General features: G+C 47.6%; 1 pseudogene; it reads left to right on the top strand.

Annotated features, from left to right (window-relative positions):
- The first annotated feature begins 731 nt into the window (after positions 1-731).
- LOC117053195 lies at positions 732-7,520 on the top strand (annotated as a pseudogene).
- The last annotated feature ends 5,203 nt before the right edge of the window (positions 7,521-12,723 follow it).

Genomic DNA, 12,723 nt, shown 5'->3' with positions numbered 1-12,723 from the left:
GGCTGTGGTGATTCATGGTTGTTTCTTTCTTTTTCTTTCTTTCTGTTATGGTATAATCTCAGAGTTGGAAGGGAGATCCACTCCCCTGCAACTCAGGACTTTGCAGACTTAACATATAGAATAAGAGAACAAGAACATACGTTTAAAGACGACTGGAAAATAAACGTTGTTTATTGAATATATGGGGGGAAATTGTGTACACTTGAAAACGTTCGCAGCATTAAGATAAATTCGACAATGTAAATAAGTTTTGATGGATGTAATAACTGAATACTGAATGGTTTAGTTTATGTAAAACATGTAGGAAATTATGATATGCAAAATGAACCATGGGAAGAGAAGAAGGGAAGTCACTGATATTTTAAGGATGTTTAAATGAGTATTCTAAATTGTAAAACTGAAAAAAATTAATAAAAATTATATATATATATATATAAGGTTTGCACTCCTCCGACTCCTTTAAGTAATCACTAATGACATTAAAAATAAAAGCAAAACTCAATTCAAGTCCGAGACGAAAGGCGCTGGACCTCCAACTACCGTAACTGAGGAACAGAAGCGCCTTGGAAACTTCGCGCACCCAGATTCTTTCTAAACTCACGGCAGCTTTGAATTCCCGCCCGCCTATTGGCCCCTCCTGGCACGCTCCTCTCTTCTGATTGGCTCGGGAGCTTAACGTCACGACGCTGCTCTACCCCGACCCACGGGCTTCAGTCTCCCCCACCCATGCTGGAACCGCCGTTCCCAGGATGCCCTGCGGATCGACCCACGAGGGGGCGGAGCTTACCGTCGCTCCTCCTCTTCCCTCTTCGGCCGCCCAGGCGAGAGTCGCGAGGCTGCTTCCTCCGCGCGGACTCCACTCCCCAGCATGCCTCGCGCGGGGTCAGGGAAGCGCTTCCGGCTGGAGGAGACCGTCGGCTGTAAACATCCCGGTAGGCAGAGCAAGGAGGGGGGATTTTGTAGGAAAATGGGCTTCTGTTGTTTACTGCATTTGTGGCCCACGTAGGGCCTCAAGTAGGACAGCCAAACTCCCTCTCCCTCCCCGGTTTATCCGCACCACAACAACCCTGCGAGGTGGGCCAGGCTGAGAGATCTCCTTGCCCTGCATGTGCCCATTCAACAGCTTTGATTGGTAGAATTCACCCAATTACAGGCGCCACATAAGACCCACTCCACGTTTGTAAGAACTCGATCCTTTTGTGTGGCAGCACCTAAACTCTGGAACTCCCTGCCTATTGATCTCAAGCTTGTACCTTCACTGTATTCCTTTTGGTGTCTGCTAAAATGTTCTTGTAAATTGTAAATTTATCTTGATCTTATGTTTTACCTTTTTGCAAAGCGCTTTCAGGGTTTTTTCTTTCTACAGTCAACCAGTGTATTAATTTTTATGAAACAGACAATCGGACATTTGGAGGGGGGCACCATGTTGTCCAGCTCTGGTTCAGAAAGCGGTGCTGTTACCTCCCCGGCCCACAAGCCCAGCTTTTTCATGTGTGCCATGCTGCACTGCTTGCCTTTCAGATCTGATCTACTGTGGACGGAAGCTGCGGGATGACCAGACACTTGAATTCTATGGCATCCAATCCGGCTTCACAGTCCACGTCCTCCGAAAGTCGTGGCCAGAGCCAGAACAGAAGCCAGGTAAGCCGGGATGGGACCAACCACTTTGGGAACCACTGATCCAGCGCATGGTGCATGAAGGCCAAGATGTCCCTGCATCATCAAATCGCTGTTCTGTGTCCCCTTCGGGCACCTAAGAGAGTGGAATTGCAGAATATGCTTGACTCTTGCCTCATGGATGCCTGCTGACTGATTCCACTGATTGTCTGATTTCTTGCTCTGCTCTTCTTCCCCCCAGAGCCAGTGGACAAAGTTGCCGCAGTCCGAGAGTTCCGGGTCCTGCACACCGCTCTGCACAGCAGTCCTGTCTTCAGGGATTCGGTGAGCATGGCTGATGCTGCCCCTCCTGGGCCCATTGCACCCCTTTCACAGGGAAGTGGGGAGCGTCGATACGTTGCAGCTGCTGTTCTCAAAGGCAGCTTGTGGCTTTCTCTGTCAGCCTTGCTGATTTCTCTGTGTCCCCCACGCAGGTCTTCAAGATGCTGGGGAACAAGGAGTCGCTCGATCAGATCATTGTTGCTACCCCTGGCCTCAGCAGCGACCCAGTCGCTTTGGGTAGGTAGGCTTGGTGTGTTGGCAAAGACACTGCCATTCTGCGTTTATCTCAGGCTGTCATACCTGAGCTGGCACAAGTTTGACACCTAGGATTTAACTGTGTGAGGTCAACCCGTATATAAATGAAGTATATAAATCAGAAGTATATAAATTCTGCAGTATGTAAATTTAATAATACAGTGGTACCTCAGGTTACATACGCTTCAGGTTACATACTCTGCTAACCGAGAAATAACGCTTCAGGTTAATAAATTTGCTTCAGGATAAGAACAGAAATCGTGCTCTGGTGGCGCAGCGGGAGGCTCTATTAGCTAAAGTGGTGCTCCAGGTTAAGAACAGTTTCAGGTTAAGAACGGACCTCCGGAACGAATTAAGTACTTAACCAGAGGTACCACTGTAAAAATATTTCTTGGTGGATAGGATGTTACAATTTTTTCTTGTTGATTACAATTACAGACAAAACAGATTTCCTGTCAAACTTCAAATCTTTTGCTCCTGCCCCTGAAAAAAGAGTCAAGATTTTTGTGGTGCTGGATTTTTTTTGCACCTGGCACCTATTTCCCTATGTGAATGCATCTCAACAAGTTCTGAGTTACTGAACCATTTTTTAAAAAAAGTTTCGTTTCTGAATTGGTGAGTTCAAACTGATGAACTTGGATTGGAACTGAAGGCAAACCTTGCAATGTTTTAGGAAGAACGTTAGGATTTTTTTGTTATCACAAGCTGTTGGGCAGCAGAAAAGGCTGCCACGGAAGGAGGCAACTATATTTTGTTAGAATTTTTTGCTAAGTCTGGATGGCCTACCTATCAGGGCTGTTGTGGGAGCTGGTTTCTGCCATTGGTGGGGCTGGGGTAGATGTCCTTGGAGGGCCCTGGGGCTGTTGGGCCTCCCCCAGCTGACTTGTTCTTGCCACTCTTTCTAGGCTCATCCCATCCCACCCTGCCTTGGTGAATGCCATTATCCTGGTTCTCCACTCCGTGGCCAGCAGCACCCCCTTGCCCACGGCAGAGACCTCCTCGCGCAGCATGCCTTCCAGCTCCTACCGGGACATGCCAGGTGAGCGAGGCGCTCCCACTTGGGGCACAGATCTCTGAGGGGCTGAGAAGCAAATGTAGTGCATTTCTGATGTTTCGTAATTCTAAAATGGGGAGTTCGCACATCAGGATTTGTGCCGTCGGTATTGAATGGTGCCTGAGTTTGAGGAGAACCCTGTCCTTCCCTCTGGTCTCTTTTCTTGGGCAGGTGGCTTCCTGTTTGAAGGTCTCTCTGATGATGAAGACGATTTCCATCAGGTAATGTTGAAAAGACCCGAGAGGTGCGCTGGGTGTCCCTGTGAAGGACACAACGCCAAAGGACCATCCAGTCCTGCTTCCTGTTCCCACGGGGCCAACCAGATGCCTCTTCTGGCAAGCCCACCCGCAGGACAGGAGGGCGACTGTACTCAGCCCAATTGTGCTGAACATCAGCTGACATTTGGAAGCATACGGCCTCTGTTACCAGAGTTCAGCACACAGTTGCCCTGGCAACTGGCCATTGGTAGCCTTATCCCCCATGAATGTGTCTAAATTGTTCAAAAAGCAGCAATATCTACCTCTTACAGCAAATTCAGTGGTTTCACTCTGCTTGGAGGGCTTCCTAGTGTTTTGTTTTGAGTTGCTCACAATTCGGTTTCATTGGATGGTCCTGAGTTATAGGACTGTGAGAGAGCGAGAAAATCTTTCTGCACTATGCCTGATGTTATGCCTTGATCATGTCCCCTCTCCTTACCTTTTCGTTCAAAAAGTTGAAATATGTCATCTGTTAATGGATATGCAGCAAGACCGCACATTGCCTTAAAAAATATGTTGGGGTTGAATTTGATATGACTTGTAAGCTTCGGGAGGGAGCTGTCTGTTTTTTTTTAATATTTTGGAGTGCCTTTTAAATATTAAGTGCTACTTAGATTTTTCACCACTGAATGGGAATCTCTCAGAGCGAAAACATACGCCTCGACTCTCAAATTCTTGAGCTGCCTTGTTCAAAACACAGGCCATACCACCGAATAGCAGGTGCTTGGGGTAAAAACAGCCTTCTTGGTGGGCTTCCCAGGGACTTCAGGTCTGATCCAGAAGGGCCTTTCTTACGCTGGGCAGTTGGCAGGAGCTCTGTTTCGACTGGATTTGCCAGGATGCAACTGAATTCCACTCAAAAATAGCAAGACTCTAGAAGCTGATTTCTCCTGCGGTTTGCATCGCGGGAGAAGTGAAGCAGGAGCAGAATGAACATTAGAAGAGCCCTGCAGAATCAGGCCAGTAGCCCATCCAGTCAAGCATGCTGCCCTCACTGTGGCCCACCAGATGTCTCTGCAGGAAGCCCACAAGCAGGATCCAACCACAAGAGCCTCTCCTCTCCAGTGCTTTCTAGCAACTGGTATTCGGAACCATTTATGGCTCCCAACAGTGGAGGCAGAGTGCAGCCATCTTGGCTCGGAGCCATTGATAGCCCTCTCCCCCATGAATTTCTCTTAAGTGCGCAGAGTGCTTGCTGGCTTATCCTGATGTGCGAATGCAGCCAGTCTATGAAGTCATCCAAAGATCTCCCGGAACTCTTCAGTACTTCCTTTCTAGAGAGGAAGCAGGTCTCTCTGTGGCAGGCAGAGACTCCTCTAGTGGGGATTCTGAATGTTCCCAACTGGTTCAGAAATAGAATCACTCTTTAAAATACAAAACACGGAGGTCCCGCTCCTGGTCTCTGCTCACTTGGGTTAGAACAGGAGTTGGGGAGTCAGCTGTGCAGTTGAAACAAACCTTTTTGTGCAAGCAGTGTGGTGTAGTGGTTAAGAGCAGTAGACTCGTAATCTGGTGAACCGGGTTTGCGTCTCCACTCCTCCACATGCAGCTGCTGGGTGACCTTGGCCTAGTTACACTTCTTTGAAGTCTCTCAGCCCCACTCACCTCACAAGAGTGTTTGTTGTCGGGGAGGAAGGGAAAGAAGAATGTTAGCTGCTTTGAGACTCCTTTGGGTAGTGATAAAGCGGGATACCAAATCCAAACTCCTCCTCCTCTTCTTCTTCTTCTTCTTCTCCTTCTCCTTCTCCTTCTCCTTCTCCTTCTCCTCTTTGCTCTTGCAGAGCACAAGGACCACACCTTCCAGCAGCACCTCTGGGTCCCGCCCGGCATCCCTTGGCTACACTGGGGCAGCCGACCCCCGGCCCATCACCCAGAGCGAATTGGCGACGGCCTTGGCTCTGGCCAGTACCCCTGAGAGCAGCTCCCACACTCCGACCCCCAGGACCCAGGTAAAAGGGAAGCATTGGGTGTGGCTGGATGCTGCTGGGCACCTTCCAGAGGCATTCCTGGGGGTTGGACTAGATGACCCTGGGAGGCCCTTCCAACTCTAGGATTCTATGGTGTTAAAAAGACCTGGGGTGCAGGCCCATTTCCTGCACATGCTGTAGAAGAAGAAGAAGAAGAGTTTGGATTTGATATCCCGCTTTTTACTACCCGAAGGAGTCTCAAAGCGGCTAACATTCTCCTTTCCCTTCCTCCCCCACAACAAACACTCTGTGAGGTGAGTGGGGCTGAGAGACTTCAGAGAAGTGTGACTAGCCCAAGGTCACCCAGCAGCTGCATGTGGAGGAGTGGAGACACAAACCCGGTTCCCCAGATTACGAGTCTGCCGCTCTTAACCACTACACCAAACATGTGCTTCTATGCCAAGGGTGAGGGGTTTATTCTCCAGCTGAGGGCCACATCCCCCTCATTGACAACTTGCTGGAGGCCAGGGGTGGGAGGGGCCTGGCACAAGAAGCCCTGGGGCTTGGGCCGTGTTGGCCATCTCCTTACAGTGCCCTCTGGGACACAAAGCACTGCCTTAGCGGTACAGGAGCTTCGGAGGGGGGTATCCTGCTCCCCCTGCAACAGGGATGAGGCAGCTGTGGCCCTCCAGGGGTTATGGGTGGCCTCCAGCTCCCATCCATCCTGACCATTGACTTTGCTGGCCCTGGTTGCTGGACTGGGAGTCCAATATCGCCTTTTAGAGCCACAAAGTTTCTCCACCCCTACAGTAAAGAGACCTGTAATGGGAAATCCCCCGTTCCCTTCTATGCACCAAAAGCACCTTCTTCCCCTTCCTCTTCCTTTTCCCAGGGGCATTCTTCAGGCACGTCTCCGATGTCCTCCAGCGTCCAGTCAGGAACGCCCATCACCAATGACCTCTTCAGCCAGGCCTTGCAGCACGCCTTGCAGGCTTCTGGGCAGCCAAACCTTCAGGTCCGTAACCTTCAGGCGCACCTGCCCATCCCAGTGGCGCAGCCGGCTTGGCCGATGCCTTCCTTGCTTTTGTCGCCTGGGCAGCGCACTGCGCCCACAAGCCACTTTTACAAGGAGGGCTCCTTCGGGAGAAAAAGTGGGATGGAAATGTAATTAATAAATCAATCAACCTGGTGACATTACATCCTCTTTAACCACCCTACACCAGGTGGGTTAGGCTCAGGGCTAGCGACTCGCCCGGTTTCTTTATCTCTCCCCTACTCTGCCTTCCCTACTTGAAGCATTTAGTTTCATGACAACCCGGCAGGGCCGGTGAAGCCAAGCGGCCTGCCTGAGGTGATTGCAGGCACACCTGGATTTGCCCTGGGGATTTCCTGTCAGTTAAGCCTAGTGTTCTGCAGCCTCCATGTGCCACCTGCTTCTCCCAGAGCAGCTTTATGAGGTGGGTCAGGTAGACAATTATAATGATTGGTTTGTTGGTTGATTGATTGATTGATTGCCCACCCTTCACCCTAAGGTCCCAGGGCAGGTTATAGCATTAAACACAACATTTAAAACAACTTGCAACCATAAAATTAAGGTGGGTCCTAAAAACTTGCACCTTGAGTATTCAAAGCCAGGGATACAGCCTTCAGAATCCACCGGATGCTGTGCAATAAAGGTGCCAGGCATAGCTCTGGACAAAAAGTTCCACAGCTTGGGCCACCACGGAGAAGGCCCTCTCCCCTTGTCCCCCATCAGGTATTTGGGGCCTGAGTCATTTAAGGCTTTCAAACATTAACCTTGAATTGGGCCTGGAAATGAACTGGCAACCACTGACTTGCCCAAGAGCACCGTGCCAACTTCTGCAGCCCTGCCTCTGGTTCTCTCCCACTGGCCCTCCAGATCCAGCCACCCCACTTGACTGTGTTGTGCCTTGGGCTAACTCTGCTCCTTCCCTCTCTTCCGCCTACAGAGCCAGTGGCAGCTGCAGCTGCAGCAGTTGCGGGACATGGGCATCCACGACGACGAGCTGAGCCTCCGAGCCCTCCAGGCCACTGGGGGGGGATATCCAGGCCGCTCTGGAGCTCATATTTGCTGGAGGAGCCCCCTAACATCTCTGCATGCTTACTTGCGTGCCTCTGACGGAGAGGCCTTGGACCCTGGGAGGTTATTCTATTGTGCTTGATCCCTGCACCCACTGAGCCCATCCTCAGGCACCTGGCACCCACCATTGCCCTGTTCTCCGTCCATGCTGCACTGGGCCAGCCCAGAATCTTGCCCACCCTCCACTTTTCCTTGTCTAAAGAAAAGCCTTTTTAAGGCAGAGGGGCTGATGGACAGCAACAAGGCAGAAGCTCTGACTTTGGGATGGATTGTGATGAACCAGCAGCTGCTTCCAGGGCTGGGCCAAAAGACTCCGCACCCCAGACAGCTGGGTGCCCCTGTTCCCCTGTGGGAAGAAGATCGGGCACTGCCCTCTCTGAAGGGCACCTCCATCGTTCTGAATAACTTGCATGCTTTTTCCTCCTGTGTTCATGGCTCTGTCTAGTTTGTATGGCTCTCAGACACCTTAATTAAAGCTGTCCTTCTCCCAATAGGCTGTGCTTCTGTTGTCCATTAAGGTTTTTTTTTAAAAAAATAAATCTTTATTGTTATTTTAAAAAGTTACAAATAACACTAAAAGACAATTGACAAACATCAAGCAACTCAGAACAAGACAAGACAAAACAAAACAAATAACAGAAAAGAAGAAAAATCTACATATTATACATAACTTACAATCGGTTCCGCATCTTCACAAAAAATTAAAAATGACTTCCAATTAATCTCACTGTATATAACTCTTTTTACTACATTATCGCACATTTATTCTTTTGTTTATCTCTTAATTTACTCTATCTTGATTTTCCATCGGGTTCAGTCTAGATCTGTCATAAGGAAACTACCTGCGCCATTGTTTACCAAATACTCCTTAAATAATTTCCATTCTTTATGGACTTTTTGTCTCGTTTGTCCTCTTATTCTTCCGGTGCTCTTCGCTAGTTGTAAATATTCCACCATTAATATCTGCCAATCCAAAATTTTAGGTAACTTTGTTTTTCCAATTTCTGGCTATTAATATCCTGGCAGCTGTTATGCCATAAAAAAATATCCTTTTTGGTTCTTTGAGTTCTATTGGCACCATACTTAATGGAAATAATTCTGGGTTTTTTCCTAAATGTACATTTTAATAGTTTCTTCAATTCTTCGTATACGTTGTTCCAAAAAACACAAACCTCCGAACAATACCACCACATGTCCATTAAGGTTTTGAGCTTCTGGTGCCCAACTGACATCCGCCTAGTGCTCTCATGAAACAAGGGTGGACATCCAGCAAAGCTGAATGTTGGAGGATTTAGGGCAGCTAAAAAACGGGAGTTTTCCATGGAGTGCACTGGCAGCTTTAGAAGAGGATTGGGCAAATTCATGGAGGAGAGGGGGGGATCAATGGCTACTAGCCCCCATGGCTATGCTGTGCCTCCACGGTCAAGAGGCAGCAATGCTTCTGAATGCCAGTTGCTGGAAACCGCAGGAGGGGAGAGGGTTTCTGTTGTGCTTGGATCCTGCTTGCAAGCTTCCCACACAGGTACCTGGTTCTCCACTGTGAGAACAGGAGGCTGGACCAGATGGGCCATTGGCCTCATCCAGCAGGATCTTCTGATGTTCTTATGGGAGGGCAGAAGGCAGATCAGGATTAAGGCAGGGACTGTAGCTGAGTGCAGAGTGCCTGCTTTGTGCATGCAAAAGGAGTGAGGTTCAATTATGGCATCTCCAGATCCTGGATTTTTTGATAAAGATCAGGTAGCAGGTGAATGGGAAAGATCTCTTTCCTGAGATGTAGGTTTAAATATGCAGGTGATTCCGGTGGACATCTTCTGGAGGTGCATGGGGTAACAGAGTATTCTCTATTAAAAAAATAAATTCAATACATTAATCGACCCATTAAGAAAATATAATTAGCTGTGCTTAATATGCATTACCCTGAATATTTAATAAAATTATCAACATTTATTTAATTAGACCCAATGGTATGATGCTCAGTTCATTAAAATGCACACACCAGCAATATCATTATCTGTAAATTCTGAAAATGCATGAAGAGTTTCAGTACAGTGGTACCTCTGGTTACGTACTTAATTCGTTCCGGAGGTCCGTTCTTAACCTGAAACTGTTCTTAACCTGAAGCACCACTTTAGCTAATGGGACCACCCGCTGCGCCACCAGAGCACGATTTCTGTTCTTATCCTGAAGCAAAGTTCTTAACCTGAAGCATTATTTCTGCGTTAGCAGAGTATGTAACCTGAAGCGTATGTAACCCGAGGTACCACTGTACTAATTTGGCAATGCGTTGATCAACAGTAAATAGTGTGACTACATATTATGTCAACCTTGAAAGCACTGAATCTTCAAGAATACTCTCAACTTTTTTTTTCTTAACATGCCCTCCCGATGTTGCTGCCCCCCAACTCCCATCATTCCTGACAACTGCCCATGGTGCTGTAATCTAAAAAAGGTTTAGCTGTGATTCCCGCATTGCAACTCTACAATTCTGTGAACCTCTAGCGCAGGCATAGGCAAACTCCTGCCCTCCAGATGTTTTGGGACTACAATTCCCATCATCCCTGAACACTGGTCCTGTTAGCTAGGGATGATGGGAGTTGTAGTCCCAAAACATCTGGAGGGCCGGAGTTTGCCTATGCCTGCTCTAGAGGCCCACAATTTCCCCATCCTTGGCTGTCATGAAATTCAGATACAGGTAGGTAGCCGTGTTGGTCTGCCACAGTCAAAACAAAATAAAAAATAAAAAATTCCTTCCAGTAGCACCTTAGAGACCAACTATGTTTGTTCTTGGTATGAGCTTTCGTGTGCATGCTGAAGAAGTGTGCATGCACACGAAAGCTCAGACCAAGAACAAACTTAGTTGGTCTCTAAGGTGCTACTGGAAGGAATTTATTTTATTTTATTTTGTAATGAAATTCAGAGGTAGCAGGTGGTGCTCTTTCCACACTCCAGGGAAGTCCCAGCTGGCTGCCAGGATGAGCTGGAAAGGAAGAGCATTTAGAGGACTGAATAGAAATCTGTGGGCAGGTCTCAGAGAGAGGGGTGAGCTCCTCCCCACCCTGCAGCCCTGCCACCTGGGGATCCAGCGTTCAGGAATGCGTAGGGAGCTGTGTCATTAAACCCTGGAGCCTGTTTTGAAAGGGAGTCGCGTTCTGCTGGCGTTTCTGGCTGACTCTGTATAATGAAAGATACTCACAGGACTTCCTTGGGGTGCTGGAAAGGGGAAAGGGAGGAAAGAGCATCTGCTTTGTCTGCAAAAGGTCCTCAGTGTCTCCAGGAGTCGCTTCTGCTGCCTGTCCTGACTCTTTCCACATTCACCTTCCTTCCATTATGTCGTTGGGGTTGGGGTTTTCCAAACACAAGAGCTGTAGTTTGGTCCTTAAAACATGAATCCTTTGAGGTGTAGGAACCTTTTGTTTCACGTGCCCTAGGTAGCTGTTGGACAGAGCTTCAGGGTAGGTCCCTACGACTTGTTTGTTCCAGAGGTTGGGAAAACCAGGACCACCCAAAGAAGCCATCAAGTCCTTTTATTGGATTGTTATAAATGAAAATTAATAGTAACAACAACAACAACAACAACAACAACAACAACAACAACAACAACAACAAAAACAATAAGCAGCCATCAAGTGTATGATCTGAAACTCCAAATTCCCACGCACTGTTTTGGAATTCTGTTCCACCGCAAAAGCAAAAATGCAAGACAATGAACATGTATCTTTATTATGATAAACTATTTTTGGGTGGAGGTAAAAGGCACCCATTGTTACCTAAATAACCATAAGCTTGAAGGAAGAAAGGGGTGGGACCCAAATATTGTCACACTTCTCCCTTGTAGAAGCCTCAGTGGGGGCTGACTTTTAGTAAATCGGCAGCGTACAGCACATGTCTTCCCTCAAAAGACTCCTGGGAACTGTAGTTTGTTAAGGGTGTCAAGAATTGTAGCTCTTTGAACTACAGTTCCCAGGATTATTTGGGCGAAGTTATGAGCTTTAAATGACCTTTTGATGTATGGTTTATAATCCCTGTAGTCTCCTTAGGATCTGTATCTTACAAGGAAGACCTGCAACAAAGTGTTGCAGTGTAGAGTGCTTCTGTTCAGGGTGCCAGCCAGCCACGCCCCCTTTCAAGATGCTCCATTCCACACCCTGTTATTCATTTCTCTCTGCATATTCTCTCTCACTTGTCTGCATTCTTCTCGTCACTGTGGAATGTCGCTGTGATAAAGCAATAAGCAGGATTTCGGAAACGGAGTGCAAAGCAAACCACTCACAAGGCACGGGATGGAAACTTTAATCTGAGACAATCTGCAGGGTGGAGTTGTGGAAAGAACTCTACGTGGAATAAGCAAGACTTAGTGAGCCCTTCTGCTTTTGGGGGGTGCCGTAGATACAGGATAGAGGGGGTACTTTTAGACTCTGGACTTGGTGGTTCCACAATGATTATTTATGCATTACATTGATATAGCACCTTCAGCCCCCCAACACATTTAAGAGGCCATAGGTTGCTTAACTGCCCAAGGCCTGGGTGAAGAGGCACCTAAAGACACGTAATGAATACGCAGCCCAGCTGCAGGCGGAAGAGCAGGTGCCTCCGAGTTCTGACACAGGAGCATCACCTCTCAGGAGGGGCCAGGTGGGCCCAGGTCCAGGGGGGAGGGTTGCCACGGTGACAAGGACCCCCCCTCCTTTGTGACATCTCTTGCTTCTCCTTTAAAAGCCACTGACTTGCAGGCAGCCATTGTGGGTTTGTAGTGAGGCGTGGAGAGAGAGAGAGAGAGAGAGGAGTTAGTGGTGGTTGGTGGTGGTTGGTGGCGATTCAGAGAGGAGTTTGGTTTGTTGTCATTTTTTTTCCATTTTCTTATTTTGATTTTTATTTCATTTATTACTTTTATTTTATTTATTTTCATTTTTATTTTCTTTTATTCTTTTGTTTTAACACTTTTATTTTATTTTTTATTCTTTATTTTAATATTTTTGTTCTTTATTTTTTATATTTTTGTGCACATCTGTGCATATTTTGTACATATTTTGTACATTTTTATTTTGTACATAGAGTAGTTAGGGTTAAGTGTAGGGTTAGGGCGGGGGTTAGGTGTAGCCTTAGGGCAGGGGTTGCGGTTGGGTTCAGATTTAGGCTTGGGTGGGCATTTAGATAGTTAGCTACTTTAGACAGTAGGGTGGGATCTTTTCCTGGACGAAATGGGCAGGCTGT

This window comes from Lacerta agilis, chromosome 9 (genome assembly GCF_009819535.1).
Source record: "Lacerta agilis isolate rLacAgi1 chromosome 9, rLacAgi1.pri, whole genome shotgun sequence".
Classification (NCBI taxonomy): Eukaryota; Metazoa; Chordata; class Lepidosauria; order Squamata; family Lacertidae; genus Lacerta; species Lacerta agilis.
This window is presented reverse-complemented; position numbering and strand designations above follow the sequence as displayed.